We start from the raw sequence: 24012 nt of genomic DNA on the forward strand, positions 1-24012 counted from the left end.
CCACTTATCTTGCATTGCACTATTATTGTGTATGCAAAACATGGGATAACTTTATTACCGTATATACTCGAGTATAGGCCGACCCGAGTATAAGCCGAGGCCCCCAATTTACCCCCAAAAAACTGGAAAACTTATTGACTCGTGTATAAGCCGAGGGTGAGACATGGCTGTCCATCCCTGTGTGTCCGTCCATCCCTGTGTGTGTGTCCGTCCATCCATCCCTGTGTGTGTGTCCATCCATCCATCCATCCCTGTGTGTGTATCCATCCATCCATCCATCCCTGTGTGTGTGTGTGTGTGTGTGTGTGTATCCATCCATCCATCCATCCATCCCTGTGTGTGTGTGTGTGTGTGTGTGTGTGTATCCATCCATCCATCCATCCATCCCTGTGTGTGTGTGTGTGTGTGTGTGTGTGTATCCATCCATCCATCCATCCATCCCTGTGTGTGTGTGTGTGTGTGTGTGTGTGTGTGTGTGTGTGTGTGTGTGTGTCCGTGCAGCCTTGTGTGTGTGTCCAGCCTACCTGTGTCCCAAGCCTCCGTCCCGAGCCGCCGTCGTCCCGAGCCTCCTCCGTCCCGTGCCGTGCCTCCTCCGTCCCGTGCCGTGCCTCCCCCGTGCCGTGCCTCCTCCGTCCCGTGTCTCCTCCGTCCCGTGCCGTGCCGTGCCTCCTCCGTCCCGTGCCGATGGATCGCCGCTCTTCTCGGCGGCCATTCTACAATTCAAAATTCCGCCTCCGCCTGTGATAGGCGGAACACTCAATTTCCCAGCAGCCTGTGTTCCGCCTATCACAGACATCCTCTCATACTCGTCCGTAGTATGAGAATGAGCGGATGTCCGTGATAGGCGGAACACTGACTGCTGGGAAATTCAGTGTTCCGCCTATCACAGGCGGAGGCGGAGAAGGAGGCGCGGCTTTTGAAAATTAATGTCCGCCGTCTGTCTGCTCGATACGCTGATCGAGCAGTCAGACAGCGGCGACTCGAGTATAAGCCGAGGGGGCACTTTCAGCCTCAAAAAAGAGGCTGAAAATCTCGGCTTATACTCGAGTATATACGGTACTTGATTTTCTCTGGGTCCTTCTTTATGTTTTTACGGTTCCACGTAAAAAACTTTTTTGTTTTCCATTTTTTACATGCACTATTTCAGTGCTCCTCCACATAATATTGTTCTGACATTGTTTTGATATTAACCTGTTAGATGGAATTTTTGATATGTGTAATATGCCTAGTGGTATGAGCACTGTTTTTTCCTTTGGGTGCTTGTATTTATATGGAAATTATGATATATATTTTTAATCCAATTTATTATATAGATTTCATTAGCACATTTTTTGGATCTGTTCAAATTTACAGGTGTCATGACAATATGCATGGATGCTATATATGTTATTCTTTGTTTATTTTTATATAGTTCCAATAATGATAGTGAAGTATGCATAGTCATGGCAATTCTTTCAGAAGATAATGTCCGATAAGATACTGTTGTACTAGATCCAGGATTGCTTTAGTATTTATCATGTTTTTCTACCCATGGGATTATGAATTCACACCTTGAGCATGGCTGACATGTACAAGTAAAAAAAAAAAAAAGATATATATATATATATATATATATATATATATATATATATATATATAGTTGCGCTACCAAAATATAGTGAAAAGTGTAGCAACCAGCATCAACAATGATGAATTGTGAAAAAATTGAAAGCAAAAAAATGCAGCGCTATAAAAAAGTGAAATGCTAGTGACAATAAACACCAGACGAATATCAAACATAGAAAATAATCATAAATAAGACTGTGATAAACAATCTGTGAAATAAACTCACTAAAAACAGTGAGCCAAAGCAATAATAGTGAAACAGACAAATATAAAAAAAAAATTTTAATGACTTATGATCAAAAAACATTAATATAAATAGTCTGTGCAGTCCATAGTAAATCGCAAAGAATGGGAAAATGATATGCTCATTAAAAAAAAAAATCGCATGAGGGATCAAGACTCTACAACACCAATTGATCAGTCCTTCGTGCAACACCATCCGGTTCTTATAAGGGGGACTTCAAATATATGCAGTGGTGTGGGGATGTTGATGCTTATCATCCAAATTTCACCAGCAACACACTTGTGAGGAAGTAGCAAACGCACTTATCATAAAACAATAATGGGTACTCTTACCCTAAGGTGTAGACCCACACACCGTGATGGTAGGTCAATCGTGCAGCTAAATTAATCCAATGCCAATGGTCCTCCAGAAGGAATGGTCGAACACCCGACTCTCAATCGAGATATCCAATGTAGGTTGTCTGTCTCAAACTCCCCAGAGAGTGCAATCGTGAAGGTAGCTATAATAAGAAAAAAATAGAAAAGAAGGCCTCCACATAGAGTAGGTCACTCCAGTACAAAAAAAAAAAATATTAAAAAATCTAGATTAAAAAAAAAACATAATTCATGAAGGTACAAGCCATCAAATAAAATTATGCATAGGCAGAGTAATTCATGAAAAAGCATGGTATATCTGGCCGACAGGCTATGTACCCGGATGATAAGCATCAATATCCTCACACCACCGCATATATTTGAAGTCCCCCTTATGAGAACCGGATGGTGTTGCACGAAGGACTGATCAATTGGTGTTGTAGAGTCTTGATCCCTCATGCGATTTTTTGCATGTGCATATCATTTTCCCATTTTCTGCAATTTACTATGAACTGCACAGACTGTTTATATTATTAATGTTTTTTGATCATAAGTCATGAAATGTTTTATTTAATATTTATCTGTTTCACTATTATTGCTTTGGCTCACTGTTTTTAGTGAGTTTATTTCACAGATTGTTTATCACAGTCTTATTTATGATTATTTTCTATGTTTGATATTCGTCTGGTGTTTGTCACTAGCATTTCACTTTATGTAGCACTGCATTTTTTTGCTTTTGACAAGTACAAGTGTTGGCCACCCTTTTACTGCTCAGGTGTGTTCCATTCTGCTAAGGGAAGTATTTCTAAAGCCCCATACACACTATCAGATTTTCTGCTGATTTTTGTCTTCAGATTTACCAAAACCATGTAGTGCAAGGGCCTACCTGATTGCATGCACATTGAAACTCTTAAGGTTTGATCTCATATTATATGGTTTTGGTAAATCTGAAGGAAAAAATCAGCAGAAAATCTGATAGTGTGTATGGGGCTTCAGCGTGCTCATGGGATTGAGACTACTCTTTTTGATTGGTTGTTTAGCCTATAGGGTTGTCTAAATGCTTCTACAGTGCCTTGCGAAAGTATTTGGCCCCCTTGAACTTTTCAAACTTTTGCCACATTTCAGGCTTCAAACATAAAGATATAAAATTTTTATTTTTTTGTGAAGAATCACCAACAAGTGGGACACAATTGTGAAGTGGAACGAAATCTATTGGATTTTTGAAACTTTTTTAACTAAAAAAAAAATGAAAAGTGGGGCGTGCAAAATTATTCGGCCCCCTTGCGTTAATACTTTGTAGAGCCACCTTTTGCTGCGATTACAGCTGCAAGTCGCTTGGGGTATGTCTCTATCAGTTTTTCACATTGAGAGACTGAAATTCTTGCCCATTGTTCCTTGCAAAACAGCTCGAGCTCAGTGAGGTTGGATGGAGAGTGTTTGTGAACAGCAGTTTTCAGCTCTTTCCACAGATTCTCGATTGGATTCAGGTCTGGACTTTGACTTGGCCATTCTAACACCTGGATACGTTTATTTGTGAACCATTCCTTTGTAGATTTTGCTGCATGTTTGGATCATTGTCATCATTAAATCTCCGTCCCAGTTTCAGGTCTTTTGCAGACTCCAACAGGTTTTCATCCAGAATGGTCCTGTTTTTGGCTGCATCCATCTTCCCCTCAATTTTAACCATCTTCCCTGTCCCTGCTGAAGAAAAGCAGGCCCAAACCATGATGTTGCCACCACCATGTTTGACAGTGGGGATGGTGTGTTGAGGGTGATGAGCTGTGTTGCTTTTACGCCAAACATATCGTTTTGAATTGTGGGCAAAAAGTTTGATTTTGGTTTCATCTGATCAGAGCACCTTCTTCCACATGTTTGGTGTGTCTCCCAGGTGGCTTGTGGCAAACTTTAGACAAGACTTTTTATGGATATCTTTGAGAAATGGCTTTCTTCTTACCACTCTTTCATAAAGGCCAGATTTGTGCTGACTGATTGTTGTCCTATGGACAGACTCTCCCACCTCAGCTGTAGTTCTCTGCAGTTCATCTAGAGTCATCATGGGCCTCTTGGCTGCATCTCTTCTCCTTGTCTAAGCTTAAAGTTTAGAGGGACGGCCAGGTCTTGGTAGATTTGCAGTGGTCTGATACTCCTTCCATTTCAAAATGATCACTTGCACAGTGCTCCTTGGGATGTTTAAAGCTTGGGAAATCTTTTTGTATCCAAATCCGGCTTTAAACTTCTCCACAACAGTATTACGGACCTGCCTGGTGTGTTCCTTGGTCTTCATGATGCTCTCTGCGCTTTCAACAGAACCCTGAGACTATCGCATAGCAGGTACATTTATACAGAGACTTGATTACACACAGGTGGATTCTATTTATCACCATCAGTCATTTAGGACAACATTGGATCATTCAGAGATCCTCGCTGAACTTCTGGAGTGAGTTTGCTGCACTGAAAGTAAAGGGGCCGAATAATTTTGCACGCACCACTTTTTAGTTTTTTATTTGCTAAAAAGTTTAAAATATCCAATAGATTTCGTTCCACTTCACAATTGTGTCCGACCTTAAATGTGGCAAAAGGTTGAAAAGTTCAAGGGGGCCGAATACTTTCGCAAGGCACTGTATATATATACCCATGAACACACTTCTTTTCCTTAGCTATGAATAAGCGCCATGACGCAGTGTGAAACGCTTTAGCTATTTGTCTTGTTTTCCCTATTTTTAATGAGGTGACTGTACTTGGATTTTAATAGTTTGCTAATAAAGATGTCTTTTTTCATGTGTGGCCATCCAGGAATTATTTTTCTCCTGATTCTTGAGCAGAGCCAGCATCTGTGAGTTCCATTAGGGTGAGCCCTTTATTGTGGATCTGGGAGGTTGGAGCGGTAACCTCTGCGTCTATAATATATATACTCTGCCATAACAGAATACAGTTTAGAAAGTTATTGCAAAATCTGTGTCTATGTCTCATAGGGGTTTTGAATTTAATCGCAGCATTGATGCATCGGGATTCGGCTGTCTGCGATTCGGGATCGATGCTGCAACCGCTAAAAATCAGTTTTGGGATGACGTCATTTATCTGCGCGCCGCAGTATGCCCCACCGCTCCGAACGGAGCAGAAAGCCCTGTGCCCTGCCTCTCCACACTGAGCCGTGTGCTGAGGCCATCCCCAGCCACATTGGGAAACACTGTTCACTGGAGCCTGTGCGAGGTGTGGCGTGGCTGGTCAGGTCAGGTGACGCTAGCTCCTAGAACCTGGAAGTCGAGCAGCGAGAGGTTTCCTCCACCCTCCCTGGCCAACTGCAGCAGTGCCGGTGCTGCCATTCTCCCCAGATAGCATCAGGGCTACTACATGGTTGGCGACTCTTGTTCCCTCCCCTGGAATTCTGTGCTGTGAGGCTGCGAGCTGGTGGACACCGCAGTTCTACCCCCCCCCCCACGCCAGTGATCATTTAGATCCAGTGCTTCTTTCCTGAGCACCCCCAGGTTCTGTCATTGCACTGACATTGTTTTTCCCCCATTGTAGGCAGGTAGTCTCCTTTCTGGCTCCTGCAGCAATCGTTAAATAAATAAACTTGATGGTGGACCTAACAAGTGACAATGCCATTTCATTAATTATGATTTATGCATGTCTTAGTGATTCACATCACAACTTCATTAAATACTTTTTTTTTTTTTTTATATGTATGATTCATGGTTTAGCATATCACTGACCCTACATATGTAGTATTGCATGTATGGGATCTGTGATGAGCGAAACCATAAATCATACAAAAAAAAAAGGAGGGAGGGAGAGGTATCAATGAAGTTGTGATGTGAATCGATCACTAAGCCCTTGTACACACGGTCGGACATTCCGCCAACCAAATGCATCGGATAAATTCCGACGGATTTAGTCCGGAAGTGGTGTTGCATACACACGGTCGGACTAAGTTGTCGGAATTTACGGTTGTAAAGAACGCGGTAACGTAAGCCGCCTGCGACGGGACTAGAAAAGGGAAGTTCAGCACCACGTCCGGCACCCTTTGGGCTCCTTCTGCTGATCTTGTGTTTATCGCGTGTTAGCAGAAGTTTGGTTAGAGACGATTCGGGCTTTTCAGATTTGTGCTTCAGATCGTTACTGCTCTTCAGTTAGTACTTGTGGGTGCGTATCTGCTTATCAGTGCCTATAGTCAGTTAGCATTGTGGACCATATCTTGGTATAGTACGCTTTGATTTTCATTGCTTATTGTCTGCTCGTTTCTGGTTTTCAGTTTGTTCTTTCAGGCCTTGCTGTTTATTGGTGCTTTCTGTTGTCCGTTCTAACCAGCCGACCGTTTTCAAGCCACGTTTCGTGTACGTACTCGTCGCAGAGTTCCTGCTGTGCAGGGGCTTGGTGTTGGGCTTTTAGCTTTGACACAAGCCCGGTCCATGAACAGGGTAAGGAGTTGTTTGTGGACCAAGAATTGGTTGCTCCAGCATGACCAGTTCTTGCACATGCCTTTGCTTTGTGAGATCCGGGAGAATAATCCTGATGATTTCAGGAAATATCTCCAGATGACGGACCCCGTTTTTCACCATCTGTTGGCTTTGCTGTCCCCTTATATCAGCAGGCAGGATACCTGCATGCGGCAAGCCATCACTCCGGAGCAGAGGCTCATCGCCACGTTGCGCTACTTGGCGACAGGGAGAAGCCTTCAGGACCTCAAGTTATCGACAGGCATCTCCTCCCAGGCTCTGGGAATCATTATTCCAGAGACCCGTTCTGCCATCATTCAGGTCCTGCAGAAGGACTATATGAAGGTAAGTTTTCTCATTTAACATCACATTCTATGTATTTAATGTTTGCTAATGTCTTGTATTTCTTTCCTCATTCCCTAATTTCCATGATTGCAATATGCTCTAATTGATATGCTGTGCCCCTCAATCTAGATATTTAGTGAGATACTGCAAAACAACCAGGCCCAACCAGTTAAACAGGATAAGGTTTCTGTCAAGGGATCGACAGTAACCTCGGCTAGAACCAACCTTGTGTCCAAAAGTGCAACTCTTGTCGGTAGCAAATCAACAAGCTCTCAACCACCTCCAGTGCCACGGCTGGAAGAGTGAACCCAGATCCCTTTCAAAAGATACCCAACTGCCATAACCAAAGATTCTACCAGGTGGCTGAGGAAGTGCCAACTCACGTGGAGTGGGTTACCATGAGACAAAACAGCAAGGTACTAAGTCTTGTTGGAAAAAGCTGCCTTGTGAACTGAAATATGATACTCCTGCCCAGGCCCTATGGGATACCGGCTCTCAGGTTAGCATCATCAATGAAAGCTAGAGACAGCAGGTTCTGCCACATACAGTACTCTGATCTTTTGAAGAATTGCTTGGGCCAGGAGTCCTCCTAGGAAAATGTGCTATTGAGACAAATTCCTTTTTCAGGGTGAATTGAGGTAGTTTTTCAAATAGCGGGAAGTAACATCACCCGACAGCTAATAGTGGCCCTTGTGGTATCGGATGATGAGAAAGTAGCTGAAAAGCCTATCATCAGTTATAATGTCATTGAAGAACTCAAGGAGACAGCTGCCAAGGGAAAGGAAGCCATTCCAGGTTTTGTGGATGTATTAGGGACAGCATTGGAACTGTCAACCACCAAAACAGAGTTCCTTGTAAATCTACTACAAGAAAATGACAGAGAAACTGGTGGTACTACACTAAAGACTGTTACTTAGAGCCAAAGAATTCCGGCAAACACTGTGACATATCTCAGGTGTAGGGCTCATGCCAAACCAGTATTTCAAGATCAGACAGTTTTTTTTACATCTGATAAGGCCCATCATTTGCCTGGTGGACTGCATATTGGTGAGACATTAGTATCCCTATCACTCCAAAAGGGACAATTTTCCAAACTATCCATCCCGGTTTGGAACACAACTAAGCGTGACAATATTTAACCAGGTCAGACTAGGATGGGGTGCCTCGAGCCCATAAGAGCAACATACCCAGCTCAGGTGAAACTGAAGCAATCAGTGAGTGTGGCCACTCACTCAGTAACTCATCAGCCACAGACATCTAGACCAGGACTGAGTGGATAACCTAAACATGAGTCAGTCATCGGTAAGCAATGCAAATCGGGAAGACTGGGATCCACCAGTGCCTATCGAACACCTACCAGAGGAGGATCAACAAGTAGTCAAGACGGCCTTGAGGGAGGAATGCAATGCTTTCACCAAAGATGACTCTGATGTGGGATATATTCCTTCACTCGCCTCATAGATAACACACCTGTTAGGTGAACTTACATGTCTGTACTAGGGATGGGCTTTATGTTCGAGTCGAACATGAGTTTGACTCAATCATTGGCTGTTCACCAGATAGTGCACTTGACATAAAGACAATCCCAGATCAAGTGTTATATAAAATCCAAAATATCAGTGAAACAGCGTGCAATACACATAAATTAATAAATTATATAATAAAAATAGAAAAAATTAAAATAAAAAATAAAAATAACCTATATTAATAAAAATGATACTAAAAATATCAAAGGAGATGAAACTTATAAACGCTAAATGGTGCAACTTTAAAAGGTGCAATAAACAGTGATGATTAATAAAAAATGCACATAGTGCTAATAACGATATTCGAACTCCAAGCACAATGGAGATGTGCTCTAAAAGCCAAAAAAGGTGCTCAAACGTAGCTCTTAAAATAAAGTTCACTATAATCATGCAAAAATTAAGTCCATTCAGTGATAGGCAAAACAATATCCTGCGTGCCCGGAAAGAAAGGGGGGGTAATTCCACCAGTGCTCCTGTGCGTCTTGTGTCCTCACAATAGGTGCAGTAATTACCTTACCTTACTGCTGTAAGGTAAACAGCACTCCCAAAAAAACACTTGTTATCCGCTGGTGTGGGTTCAATAAGTAGTATTACTCTGGACACTCATTCACCGTAGGCACGTTGTATCATACAGAGAAAACAAGGGGAACACTCCAATAGTGAAGTATGTATTCACAGTTTATTTAGATAAGAAACTAAGCTTGGGTACTCACATTTAAAACGAATAAAAATTGCACAATAACAAAATGAACGAGCGCCACGTTCGTACTTCCGGACGTCACTTCCGGTGTCCTCACTAGCCAATTGCGTTCCTACGCGTATCGTCATGTGACTTCATCTTTCCCTGATGAAGTCACATGACGATACACGTAGGAACGCAATTGGCTAGTGAGGACACCGGAAGTGACGTCCGGAAGTACGAACGTGGCGCTCGTTCGTTTTGTTATTGTGCAATTTTTATTCGTTTTAAATGTGAGTACCCAAGCTTCAATTTTTATTAATGTTTTGCTGCAACCACAACTTTTATTTTAGGACACGTAGATTGGCGCGAGAATACCTTTACTTTCACATTGGCTGTTCACCAGTTCGCCAAACAGCGAACAATTTTGGGTGTTCCCTGCAAATTTGAAAGCCGCGGAAGACCCTTTAAAAGTCTATGGGAGAAATCAAAAATGATCATTTTAAACATTTATATGCATGGTATTGTCATAAAAAGTGTTTGGGGATCTGGGTCCTGCCCCAGGGGACATGTATCAATGCAAAAATAAGTTTTAAAAATGGCAGTTTTTCGGAAGCAGTGATTTTAATAATGCTTAAAGTGAAACAATAAAAGTGTAATATTCCTTTAAATGTCATACCTGGGGGGTGTCTATAGTATGCCTGTAAATTGGCGCATGTTTCCGGTGTTTAGAACAGTCTGACAGCAAAATTACATTTCTAAAGGAAAAAAAGTCATTTAAAACTACTCACGGCTTTAATTGTCGGTTCGACAATACACATAAAAGTTCATTGATAAAAATGTCTTTGAATTTCCCCACAGGGGAACCCCGAACCAAAATTTTAAAAAAATAGCGTGGGGTCCCCCAAAAATCCATAACAGGCCCTTATCCAAACACGCAACCTGGCAGGCAGCAGAAAAAAGAGGGGGGCGAGAGAGCGACCCCCCTGAACTGTACCAGGCCACATGCCCTCAACATTGGGAGGGTGCTTTGGGACAGCGGCCCCCCAAAGCACCTTGTCCCCATATTGATAGGGAGAAAGGCCTCATCCCCACAACCCTTGCCCGGTGGTTGTGGGGGTCTGTGGGCGGGGGCTTATCGGAATCTGGAAGCCCCCTTTAACAAGGGGACCCCCAGATCCTGACCCCCGTGTGAATTGGTAATGAGGTACAAATGTACCCCTACCATTTCACAAAAAAAGTGTCAAAAGGGTTAAAAAACACAAGAGACGGTTTTTGACTTGTCCTTTATTAATTTCTTCTTCTTTACGCTTCGTCTTCCATCTTCTTTCTTCTGGTCTTCCTTCAGTGTTCTTTTTCTTCCTCCATCTTCTTTTTCATCTTCTTATTCCGCCGTTCTTCTCCTCCCGCATCTTGTTCTGGCTCCTTCTATGCTCCGTCCACACGATCCGCCTCAGTGGGAGTCTTCTGCCATGTGACGCTTCTGTTCTTCTGATACTTCTTATATAATAGAGAGCGGGCACATCCGGTGACCTGCCCCCCTCTGACACACGGGGACTTCCCTATGGCTTTCCCCGTGTTGTCAGAGGGGGCGGGGTCACCCTTTTACCTAAACGAGGTGACCCTGCCCCCCCTGATGTCCAGTGTACAAGGTCAAGCCAGGAATTGAAGAAAAGGCCAATCAAGGATTCTACACCACAATTTATTGCCATGCAATTACCTACCCGTCAACTGAGGTCAGAAAATACCTGACAGACCCAATGGCAGAAAACAAGGCAAAGTTCTAAAGACTACTCAATCATCTACACAGATATCTGAGGGATTATCAGAAGATGAATCTGACCATGAACAAGAGCAATGGAGATCCTTCATTCCTGTAACCTCAGAGAGACCACACAAGGGAGGACACAATGTTGAATCCAGAAGCAGCAGAGTTCTACCCTGGTCAGTTCGAAACAAGTGACAAAGTTATAGGGATTTATAGAGGAAAGTACAGAAGAAGCTACGGAGGAAAATATAAAGGAATATACAGTGGAAACTACAGAGGATAAGCCTGTGGATCAACCTAAACAAACTGCATGTTCATCAGGAGACAGACATAGAAGTCGAAAATCCTTCATCAGGAAAGCCAACAGAGACAGTTGACAGTGACAAAGGCGAGCATGAGGACTCTTCAGATGCTCTTCCTCTACGCAGGATCCAGCCCAGCAGAAACAGGAGACAACCAAAGGTTCTGAATTATGACACTTTGGGTCAACCCAGTAGTGTTGCCAGAAATGCAGCTGTACAGATCATAGGCTGTATTCATAAAACCACCTGTTTGCCCTAGCTGGTATTTAAGCCCACAATGTTTTGCTGAGGATTCTAAAAACTGGTAAAAAGTAGTCATGTCTGTTATGGTAGGGTCTAATAATGTTTACTCTGTTATGCCGCGTACACATGATCGGAAGAAGCTCTGATGGATTTCCCAATGGAATTCCGCTCAAACTGTCTTGCCTACACACGGTCACACCAAATTCCGATTGTTTAGAACGCAGTGACGTCCACCACGTACTACGGGACTAGAAAAGGGAAGTTCAGCACCACGTATGGCACCCTTTGGGCGGTTCCTGCTGATCTTGTGTTTATTGCGTGTTTAGTAGAAGTTTGGATAGAGACTGTTCGCGCTTTTCAGACTTGTGCTTCAGATCGTTTGCCAAACCCAATACACACTATACCAGGGATATGCAATTAGCGGACCTCCAGCTGTTGCAAAACTACAAGTCCCATGTGGCATAGAAAGACTCTTGAGAGCCACAAGCATGACACCCAGAGGCAGAGGCATGATGGGACTTGTAGTTTTGCAACAGCTGGAGGTCCGCTAATTGCATATCCCTGCACTATACCTACCTCTTTTGTGGTCAGATTTATGGATGAATTTCTCCAAGCATGTAGTGCAAGGGCCTGCCTAAATACTTTCAAATGCTACTGTTTCAATTTTTCTTCTCGTATTATTATCTTGATAGGTAATTGCAGAATCTACAAATGTGCTTCCATTTATTAATTTGTTTTGATGCCACTTCTTATTACCTGTCCAGTGGGCTGCCAATAGTGTAATTAAGGAGGGGCTGGCCAAAGTAACACACATTACTTTGTTATTACTCCAATACATAGTGGAGAGGGTGGTTACCTGTCCAAAACATACCCCCCCCCCAAAATATTTACAAGGGGCCAACAGAGGGGGTGATGAATCTGATAAGTGGAACTTATATTTTAGCCTTTAAATACTCTTTACAAGAAATGTTATACTGATGTTGGCCAACGATGTTTGTGTCTAATCTAATCTAATTACTAATTCGATTTTTTTGTTTGACTCCACAGTTTCCTTCAACGTCACAGGAATGGCAGACTATGTCCTCCCAGTTTGCCCAGCAGTGGGATTTTCCCAACTGCGGAGGGGCAATCGATAGGAAGCACGTCCACATCATCCCACTACCCCATTCGGGGGGCCATTCCCCCAGAGGACCCTCACCCCTGAGAAGAGGGTTTTTAATTACCGGCTGGCCAGAGCAAGAAGAGTTGTGGAGAACGCGTTTGGGATTCTGGCCAGCCGGTTCCGCCTGTTTCAAACGGCCATTAATATGGCGGAATACAAACTTAATACCATCGTGTTATCTTGTTGCATCCTGCATAACTTTATGAAAACAAACAACCCAAATTATGTGGTCACAGTTGGGCCTGACGCCAGACTTCAACAAACAATGACGTCCCTGGAAGCGGGCCATCCTGGTTTGTCCCCCCAAAGCACCCGTGAAGTGCGACAAAATTATGTGCAATATTTTTCGGGGAGGGGGGCCATTGCTTTGCCAGCACATGTTGAATACATTTTACATTTAATCTGCAAAAATCTTGATTTTGAATTCCTGCTTGTGTTTCTTTTTTCTGTCTCCTAGTGCACTTGTAGTACCAAGTGGTTTGTACATTATTATCTAAACCCATTGACACTGTAAACAGCATTTAAACACAAAAAATGGTATTGATCATTGAAAAAAGAAGCCACACATTGTTGAGTAAAAATACTTTTACTCCGTACACATTCACATGTGCATTGTAAAAAAATTTTTGGAAAAAAATATAAAATTTTGAGTTAGCTACATATTTTTTTTTTTTAAGGTTAAATAAACAGCCATGTTTCAAAACGGAACATACACAACTCTGGAACTTACAAGGTTCAACCTTGAAAAACTTTTTTAAAAGGCAAGATCACACATTATATTGTCCAAAAGTCACCCCCGTAAAAGCCTAATTTTGAAGATGCACACAAATTGGGAGTCAAACTGGGGATTTGCATTCTGATCCCATGCCTAATGTCAACATGTGCTATCTCCCATCATGGGGGACAAATGGATGTGTTTTGGGGGTGCAACCCCTTCCTCTCACCTACTTGAGTTTTGAGGAAGGGGTTGCAGGCACAAAACACGTACATTGATATCCCCTGATGGTAGATAGCACATGTTGACATACTGTGTGCATCTTCAAAATTAGGCTTTTAAAAAATGTAAACATTTAGGAAAAAAACACTAAATAGTGCAATTTTTTTGGAAAATTTAATTCTTCCAAGGACATCAATCATGTTCTTAAGTTTTACTTCAATATCCCTAGTTTTCTGTTTGATAATGTGTAAATCCTGACTGCAACACACGATGTCCCAGATTAGCCTTTGGGCACTGTCACTGGTGAAATAATCTGATTGTTCTTCAACAACCTGTACATCACCTAAAAATCAAAAAACCACACCATGTATTAGAAATATGCAAGCATACATCTCTTCTTACCTGAATCTGGGGTGTCAGACACTCACCTGTTGTGGTCTCAATCTCGAGCACCTCTCCCTCCTCTACATCCTCTGGTTGTGACCTCTGTTCCCCTTGTTCAGGAGGTGAGGGGTCCCTGGTGACCTCATATTTCCCGATTCTTTGCTCCCCTATGAGAATGAAACAAAATGTATACTTAGCACACAGATATTTGAGGCAAAAAATATGAATAATAAACATTGCTTGGAAGTGGGGTACAATTGTCTGTTTTGGCAGAATTACAAGCTGAAGACATGATTTATGCCCTTACTAAAGCTGGAATACTTACCTTTTTTGGGCCCCCAAGTATCCAATGGAGTACCTGTGTTTGACACCCTAGAAAGTTTGTTCTGGTGTCCCACACTAGTGCACCTGAGTCCAGATGTGTAAACAGCTGCTGACTGTCATCTCCATACATTACACTGAATCTAGTTTTCTGTTCCTTCTAGGTTCAAGCACATCTAGACAACAATGTCCTAAACCTCTTTTATTAAATTCAAAAATAACTATGAACAAATGTATTTAATCAGGTATCTGGGAAAACATTGTATTTATTTAGTAAACGAACAATGTTTACTACGACCGATTACTGTGCGTATAACCACTTCAATACAGGGCACTTTCGCCCCCTTCCTTCCCAGCCCAATTTTCAGCTTTCATCGCTCTAGCGCTTTCAGTGACAATTGCGCAGTCATGCTACGCTGTACCCAAATGAAATTTTTATCATTTTGTTCACACAAATAGAGCTTTATTTTGGTGGTATTTATTCACGACTCCGTTTTTAATTTTTTGCGATATAAGCACAAAAAAAGCGGAAATTTTGAAAAAAAACTATATTTTCTTTTTTCTATTTTAAAAGAAATCCAATAAAATCAAATTTTGTCATAAATTTAAGCCAAAATGTATTCTGCTACATGTTTTTGGTAAAAAAAATTCCGTTAAGTGTATAATAATTGGTTTGTGTGATCACGGACATATGTACGCAAATGATCATGTACATATGTGTGCAGGTGATCACGTACATATGTGTGCAGATAATCATTGGGACATGTGATTTTAGTGGGACATATGTGGGGGACAAGTTTTTATTATTAGGGACATGTGTTTTTATTATTTGGGGACATGTGTGTTTTGGGGACATATGTGGGGACTGTGTTTATACTGTGTGGTGTGTTGTGTGTTTTACACTAGACTGATGATCAGTGAGTAAAAATCTGTAAAAAACAGCTCATACTCACTGATCATCAGCCGGCTGCAGCGATCTGCTCTCCTCTCCTCAGCGATGACTTCTGTGTGAGGAGAGGAGGAGCCGATTGCCTAGCAACCGGCTGTTTGTTTACATCACATGACGGCCGTGATTGGACACGGCCGTCATGTGATCAGGAGGGCCAATCACAGAGCCCTCCTGCCGATCTGAGATGCGCTGTGTCCGGGTGACACGAGCACATCGAGATCGCGCCGCTGCGCGGGCACACGCGCGTGCGATCCTGCTCCTTCTGGAGGACGTTCCTGAATGTCCTATCAGAAGTAGACGGCTCCCACCCGGCCGTATATGTGCATTGGCCGGGTGGGAAGTGGTTAAACATGAAAGTAGCCATTTTTAAATGTACAACACCATAAAGAAAAACACATGGCGCAGCATGCACTATTAATAATAATAATAGGAACACACGACAAATACTTACTTTTTCAAATAACTTTCTTGATCTTTCTAAACTGATCCTGCTCCCTTAATTTGAGGTCCAACCAGCGTTTCCTCAATTGATCCTTGGATCGTCGTACCTCAAAGTTCCTGTACAGGCTCTTCACAACTTTAGTCATGATCTTGGTCTCTCTCAGATTTGGGTATGGACCATAATTCCCATCATAGTTGTTCCTCCTCAAGATGTCCACCATCTCCAACATCTCAGCAAAGGACATATGTGTGGCCTTAAATCTCCTCCGGGATCGGGACGTTCCTGGTTCTGGGCTTTCCTCCTCGTTACTGCTATTATGCACCTGGTGTGTCTCCGCCATGTTCCTCTGCCACTGCGACGAAAGAGACGGGGCGGGAATATTCTAGAAAGAACGTCAGGGGCGGTCGACGTGGGTGGAGTTTCACGCATGCGCAGTGTATATAAAGTTTAAACACGTGTGTGTCGTAACTACGTTCTGTGTGCAGAGGAACCAGGAACAGAAGCGACGAACGTTATAACAAAGGTAGGATTTTAACTTTGGTGACATGATTAGACTATACTAAATCTAGATTGATGCCTATATTGGCTTTTAAGATTATCCTGAGATGAGTGTTTTTGTTTTTTGTTTGGTCTTGCAGAGAAAATGTAACCATTTAAAGACCAAGAATTCCTGGGCGAATTCCTTGATAAATATCGTGATATGCGCAATTTATGGGAGGTGAAAAACCCATTATATCACAATAAAGCAGCTAGGAAGGCAATGCTGGAGAAGCTGCTTGAATTTGTAAGGCCCGGGCCCCCAATGCAGACATGAGGTCTCTGGAAACAAAAATTGGTAGCTTGAGAAGCACCTATAGGAAGAAGTATCAGAAGGTCCAGCAATCCCTGAGGTCAGGAGCAGCAGCAGATCAGGTGTATGTACCCAGTCTGTGGTACTATAGCAGGATGCGCTTTCTTGATGACCAGATTGAGGGCAGGGAATCGGTTTCAACTCTTCCGGCACCCCTTCCCTCCAGCCTTCCATCCAGCTTTCCCTCAACCCCAGCTGAGGCTTCTGTGGACCAACCTGGGCCTTCCATCCAGGAAGAGATTGAGGAGCCCAGTTGGAGCCAGGTATAGGATTTTTAAACATATTTATTATGTGAAAATGATGATTGTTAACTAGATGTTATTATTGATAAGAAATGAATGATTTAACAAAAAGCGTTTCACATATCAATAGACAGTAGTGGCCAAAAATGATTGGGACAAGAATGAAAAATGCTGGGCTCAGAATCATAGTCTTTTCTATTTAGTAACATTACATTTGCAACAGTCATGAGCTGAAAATTGTGTGTGTTTGATGAACAAAAAACTAAAACTATGTCCCTTCTTAATACACAGGAAGACCTCAGCCAGGACGAGGCTCTGGCAAGTGGCACACAGGAGGAGGCGAGGGAAGGTATCATTCAGGAGGTGACAGGGCCCAGTAACACCCAGTCTCAGGTGCTTCCCCTCGTCCTTCCATACAAAAGGCCCAGGAAGGGGACTAAAACGGAGGAGGCAGCACTGGCCCTCATCAAGGAGGCTAATGACGCTTTGAAATACCCCCTGGATGCTGTAGAGGCCTATGGCATCTACATAGCCTCCAATTTATAGCAAATGGAGGAGGGCTAATGGCGCAAATGTGAGAAACTCATATTTACAACTATCCACAAGGGGTTGAGTGGTGAACTAACTGATGAAAACCACCTGTGTGCGCTCCCCCATCCTCCTCCTCCTCCTGCCACAGGTCCACCTCCAGAGCCACAGCCTCCAGGGAAGGCTGCAGGGAAGACTGCAGGGAAGGCTGTACGGAAGACAAGAAAGTGATTGCCTGCCTTCAGTCTGGTCTGACAGAACACGCAGCCTGTTGTAGTACCACAGCCCGGGTACATATGTCATCTGCTGCTGTTCCTGTTCTCTGGGATTCCTGGGCCAGATTGACCTCCTTTCTATATGGACTTCTCAAGCTACCAAGTTTTTGAGCCACAAAGTTCATGTGTGCCTTGGGGGCCAAAGGCTTTGCAAATTCAAGCACGTTCTCCAGCATTGCCTTCATCTTTATTTTGTTTTTATGATGTTAAATAAATTGTGATTTTTTTCCCAGAAAATATTTGCCTATATGTTTTTCTTCAAACAGCAAATATAAAAAATTTTGGGTGAGTAGGCGGGTACATTTCAAAAATACAATGACAAAATTAACAAGTAACACCAACAACAAACAGGTTTACAAATACAACATAATAATGGTGTTGTGGAAACGTGACATAAAAAAATAAAAAAGGAGAGCACTAGAAAATAATACAATAATTCAAAAATTTATATTAATGAAAAAAAGGACTTTACAAAAAAAACACATTATGTAGATCTGGCTTAAATTAAAATAAAGATTATTCAGGAGATACCTAGAAATAATAAAAAAATTACGTTTGTGATAATGTGTGAATATGGGCAGCAAAACAACTTCATTCTTCTAGCATTATATAAAGAAGAGAATACGCGGCATAGAACAATTAAAAAATTTGCAGTGTGAAGAATCTGCTCTCTCCATTACGAACACTAGTTTTACCAGACCGAGCGGTTCTGTCTCATACTGTATTCTGAGCATGCGTGATTTTTTGGCGTGACGGAATTGCATATACACGATCGGCATTACCGATAGAAAGTTTTTCCGTTGGGAAAATTGAGAACATGCTATCAATTTTTGGCTGGCGGGAATTCAGACAGCTAAATTCCGATGGGGCATACACACGGTTGCATTTTCAGACGAAAAGCTCTCATCTGTCTTTTTCTGCCCAGAATTCCGATCGTGTGTACGTGGCATTAGAGTTGTTTACTTATGTTGAAGATATTAGGTGTTATTTTCTGTAGTTAATAAAAGGAAATGTCCTACACTCTCACTGCAGATATTCCAGGTCAAGCAAAAATAGCTTAGAGTAATGGGACTAGGTAGTTAAGGTAAAGTCGGCTGACAACAAAAAGGTAGAGAGTTATTAGGTGAGTACGCTGTACTGTATTGGTAACGTACCATAGGTATTCCACCTTATGGGAAAAAGGACAGAAGTAATAAGGTGTCCCCTAGTAGAGGTTTACTAATTAGTTGGCTATATGCAACAATATCTCACTAGCTACATGAGCGCTCTGGACCTAGTGGGAAGCTGTGACATAACTGGGAATAGATGTCGCAGGGAGGACGGTTCCTCCAGTAATTGGATTACTACTTAACCTTGGCTCCCTATGGTTATTGTGAGATGGGGAAAGGAATGGTTCTTATACTAAAATCTGTGTATGTCGGGGGCGACATAAAATTTTGTGGGGGAGAGTGTAAGGGATGTCAAAATCGGATACCCCATAAAAAAGGATTATAGTTCTGCTAAGGAAGAAAGTAAGACTCATGACATTTCTATTAAATCACCAGTAGATGGCAGCATAGAGTGAAAAGCTTGAATGACAGAGAGCACATTCTAATAGCAGTTGCTACCTGGTCTATCAGTCTAAAGGTCATGTGTTTGTGTCATTGCAGGTAAGAGGGAACATATTTAAGCGGGAGTCCGCCATTTTTATTTTTTTTTTTAAAAGCCAGCAGCTACAAATACTGCAGCTGCTGACTTTTAAAATAATGACACTTACCCACCCAGCGCGCCCGCGATGTCGGCACCCGAAACCGATCTCTCGATCGTCTCTCGGGTTCTGCCGCCGCCATCTTAGGTATGGGAATCGGGAAGTGGAGCCTTGCGGCTTCATTTCCCAGTTCCCTACTGCGCATGCGCAAGTTGCGCTGCGCAATAAGGATGGTCCCCGCTGTCTCGGGGATCCGTGTGTTTCCCAGCAGACAGCAGGGGACCTTCGGAAAGGGGCGTAGATTCTGCAGATATCTATGCAGGAAGTGGGTGCAGATACCTGTACTGCACAGGTACCTGCACCCCCCTCCCCCCTGAAAGGTGCCAATTGTGGCGCCGGAGGGGGGGGGGAGGGAAGCTTCACTTTAGGGTGGAGCTCCGCTTTAAGGCTATAAACAGGATGAAATTGTTTTAATTTACATCCCTGTGATCAGTAAAGGCTGCTGTCTCTGTGTGTGATTAATTAACATATCAGCACTTGTGCAATGGTTTATTATTTTCTATTAGGACGTTATTCCTGTATTGTATATGAGAATGTTATTATTATAGATATAGCCCTGTAGTATTATGTATAAACGGAATAGCAGTTGCTATCAGGCTGAAGGCCATGTGTTTGTGTCACTGCAAAAACTTTTCAATAGAAACACTTCTGATTTCACCCGGCTGGCTTCCTTCGCACATTGGCATTATTGACCACATTTTCAGCATATGTGCAACACATGCAGCCGGTGACATCACCAGCGCATGCGATCTGAAGAGCTTAGTGCCACAGTCCGTGACTCCCGCATGCATTCAATAGATGGAATCACCTTCAGCGGAGACAGCGCAACTTTGGAGGGCTTTGTTCTAAGGTAAGTATTATATATAAGTATATAATGCGACTCATACTAGCACATTATGCCATTGTCTTACAGGGTTAAAAAAAAATGTGGTTTACTACCGCTTTAAAATGACTTGTATTCTCTTGCTGTGTCCCTCCACAATGTTGCAATCTCGCAGTGAAAAGGTCTGACTGACAGCATTTGTACAGTAAACCATCATGGGCTTCAAAGAGACATCCAGCATCTATGTATACAGAGAGTGCTTCTTTAAGTTTCTTGCAGTGGTGGCCCCTCCATTAGGGGTGTCCGGGCCCCACCCCTTCTTTCAACACCACCCCCCCTTTATGCAATGGAATCTATTCACGTCCACTGCTGCCACCCCCTATTCATGTGTCCAGACCCTTTTAGGGCAACGGGTGCCTGAATTACAGCGGCTGTTTGTTTTTTATTTGAAGCACCTGATTTTTTTGAAGCACTAGAGGCTCTAGAGAAGACTCCCGATTGGCCGCCGAGGAGGGAGGAAATGGAAGCCACTGCTGTGATGACCCATGGAGAGCAGGAGGACGGGAGGCCTCCGTTGATGGGGTAAGTGCTACCAACGGACCGACTGACCAGGTGGGGGGGGCATACTGTTTGCCACCCTCCCCCAAAAATTTTTTTCCACAGGCCGTCACAGTTTTCTTGTAGTTGAAATACAATTTATACGATTCCCCTTGTGATTCTTAGTAATCTATCTAGCTGATTATGGCCAAGCTAGAAGTAAACCAATCCAATCCATATCAAATACATAGTGGTGGTAAATCTATCCATCTTGTGCAGCACTGCTGTACATTACACAATTCTTATTGCTTCATCCAATATGCTATGTGGTACACTAAAACTCCTGCACAATATGTTTGGTTACACTCCTAACCAAAGTGTTTATTGTCTCAACAGTTGCTGGTTGCTATGAAGTTTACTATGTTAAACTCATTAAACTCTTTAAACATAGGCAGTATTACAAACCAGACAGTGCACTTGCCTACTGAAAAAAGTTTAATTGGATTTCAACTTTAACCACTAGGGATCCGCGCTATAGCCAAATGACGGCTACAGCATGGACCTGCTTTGCCGGGACTACGTCTATTGACATCGTCCCGTGCACGAGTGGCCTGCACGCCCCCTGAGGGGCGCGCTCTGTGATCAGCGAGTCTATGAGACTCGCCTGATCATGGATCGCAGCAAGGGGTCGATCCCGACCCTTACCACGTGATCAGCTGTCAGCCAATGACAGCTGATCATGTGACACAACAGAGTCGGTAATCGGCTATTTTTCCTCCTCGCGCTGACAGCGCGGGAAAAAAAAAAAAGCTGATCACCGGCATGATCACGGCCAGCTTATCAGTGCCCACCTGCCCCCTGCCAGTGCCACCTAGATAATAATGTGCCACCCATCAGTGCCCACAGTGCCACCCATCAGTACCCACAGTGCCATCTATCAGTGCCCACAATCTGCCTCAACAACAGTGCTGCACCCCACTGCCACATATCCGTGCCCATCAGTGTCATCTACCAGTGCCCATCAGTGCCGCCCAGCAGTGCCACCTATCAGAGCCACCTATCAGTGCCACCTATCAGTGCCCATCAGTCCCATCTATCAGTGGTACCTATCAGTGCCCCTTGTGCCACCCATCCGTGACACCCATCAGTGCCATCTTATCTGTGCCCATCTTTGCCCATCAGTGCCACCTTATCTGTGCCCATCAGTACTGCCTTATCTGTGCCTATCGGTGCCACCTTATCTGTGTCTATTAGTGCCGCCTTAACTGTGCCTATCAGTGCCCACCAGTGCAGCCTATCAGTGCCTACCAGTGCCGTCTCATCAGCGCATTTCAATGAAGGAGAAAAATGACCTGTTTGGAAAATTTTATAACAAACTATGAAACATGATTTTGTTTTTTGTTTTTTGCAACTTTTTTTGTTTGTTTAGCAAAAAATAAAACTCCCAGCTGTACTTAAATACCACCAAAAGAAAGCTCTATTTGTGGGATAAAAATGATAAAAATTTCATTTGGGTACAGTGTTGTATGGCCGCACAATTGTCATTCAAAGTGCATCAGCGCTGAAAGCTGAAAATTGGTCTGGGCAGGAGGGGGGTTTAAGTGCCCAGTAAGCAAGTGGTTAAAGCTGATTTATTGTTCCCACACAATATTATTAACAATGGAAAAGACCATTTATATCTATATCATACTCAACATGCTCCTCTGTTTTCTATGAACTTCAGAGCTTTTCTGTTAGTCCTTCAAACATTCATCCCAAAAGTCTCTTTGTAATTATGTACCGGATTTCATGAGGTACTTCCCCCTACTGAACCTTTACCTTCATTTACTGTTATTTTGTGTTTTGAAATTACCAGAATTTTTGCTTTTACGGTCTCTATGGATTTTGGCCATTCTCTTGCAGAATATACAGTGCATTGTATAGAACATGGATAACCCTCAGGAGAACACTGAGAAAATAATGTCAAGACAATAGACGTTTCTAAACTACAAACCTTTTGCATCTTTGCAAAAATAGTGTTTCCTTTTGCTCTATTGTCCAGGGTAAGACATTAAAGGAATTTCTCTTGCAGGAAGTTAGCCTGATTACTGAAAAAATGAAGATATAATTATGGGACTGGCATTTCCTCTGGAGAAGAGATCACGGTTTGAAGTTTAAAATACGAATGAGAGACTGTTAGAATCATTTACTATGCAGCTGTCTGAGGGCCCATTCACACTTGTGCTTTGTGGCAACATTAGGGTTGCCACCTTTTCTTCAAGCCAAACCCAAACATTTTAGCAGCACAGGGCACATTTTTTTTCGTAGTATACATTATAGGATTATAAAAGACCAGGGACACCTTTGGGTGCCCCCCAGTTAGAGTGGTTACACAGCGAGCTGCGACAAAGTGGGTGTGGCCAAACTGTTCTTGCTAACATCCTGCCCCCCACCCCCCAGTGATGTCAAACCTGCCCTCAGAGAGGGGACTGCAGCTCCCGAATGGCAACAGATTTTTGTGTGACTATCTCATTTACTTGAGGAGCCACAACCCAGTCTAAATAATGTGTCCGGGTTTCAGTCTGCCTGAAACCCGGACACAAGATTCCAAACCCGAACAGTCCGGGTGAATCCTGGACAGGTGGCAACCCTAGGCAACATGCACTAAAATGTATGCTACCACAATGCATGGCAATGCACCTGCTACTGTTCACAGTTGCGTTGCTATGGGGGTGCAGACTGTGCCCAGGTCAAACCCACCAGAGGGGCGACCAGAGGCAGACTGGGCAGTGATGTCCCTTAAAAAGGCAGCGCTGACTTGGAAGGGGTGTGCTGGCGTGGGAATTGGGGACACCTGCCTCACATCAGTGTCCAGGGTTCCACACGCTGTTATCGGCTCCTCTGTGGCAGCTGGCATCTATCCCAGCCAGTCCGGCTGCCTGTACATACTGCAGAGCAGGCGCCTCCTCTTTTTCAGGTCAGACATTGTACATAGACAGGGGGAGAAAACAGGGAGGAGGGACACCAATGCCTGAGCCATGCTGATCTGAGGACTGCAGTAAGTTCACTAGCAATCAAGAGCAACATGGGAGGGGGACACAGTGACCAGGAAGGGAGAGTGGAGAGGGGCAGGTAAAAAAGGGTGTACACATGGATTTGGGGGGTCGAGGGTAAAAGGATATGTACTGGGGGGCACTTTGAGAGGGGACAGTTCGCTTGCCACATAAAATCCCCCACACCCCACCTTCTAGCACAAGTCCTCTCTACTCCCAGAGCATCCCCTGCATATAAGCGACCCCCCCCCCCCTCCAACCCACCTTCTATTACAAGTCCTC

Source organism: Lithobates pipiens, unplaced genomic scaffold (assembly GCF_037356315.1).
Source record: "Lithobates pipiens isolate NorthernLeopardFrog02 unplaced genomic scaffold, aLitPip1_a1.2 Scaffold_22, whole genome shotgun sequence".
NCBI lineage: Eukaryota > Metazoa > Chordata > Amphibia > Anura > Ranidae > Lithobates > Lithobates pipiens.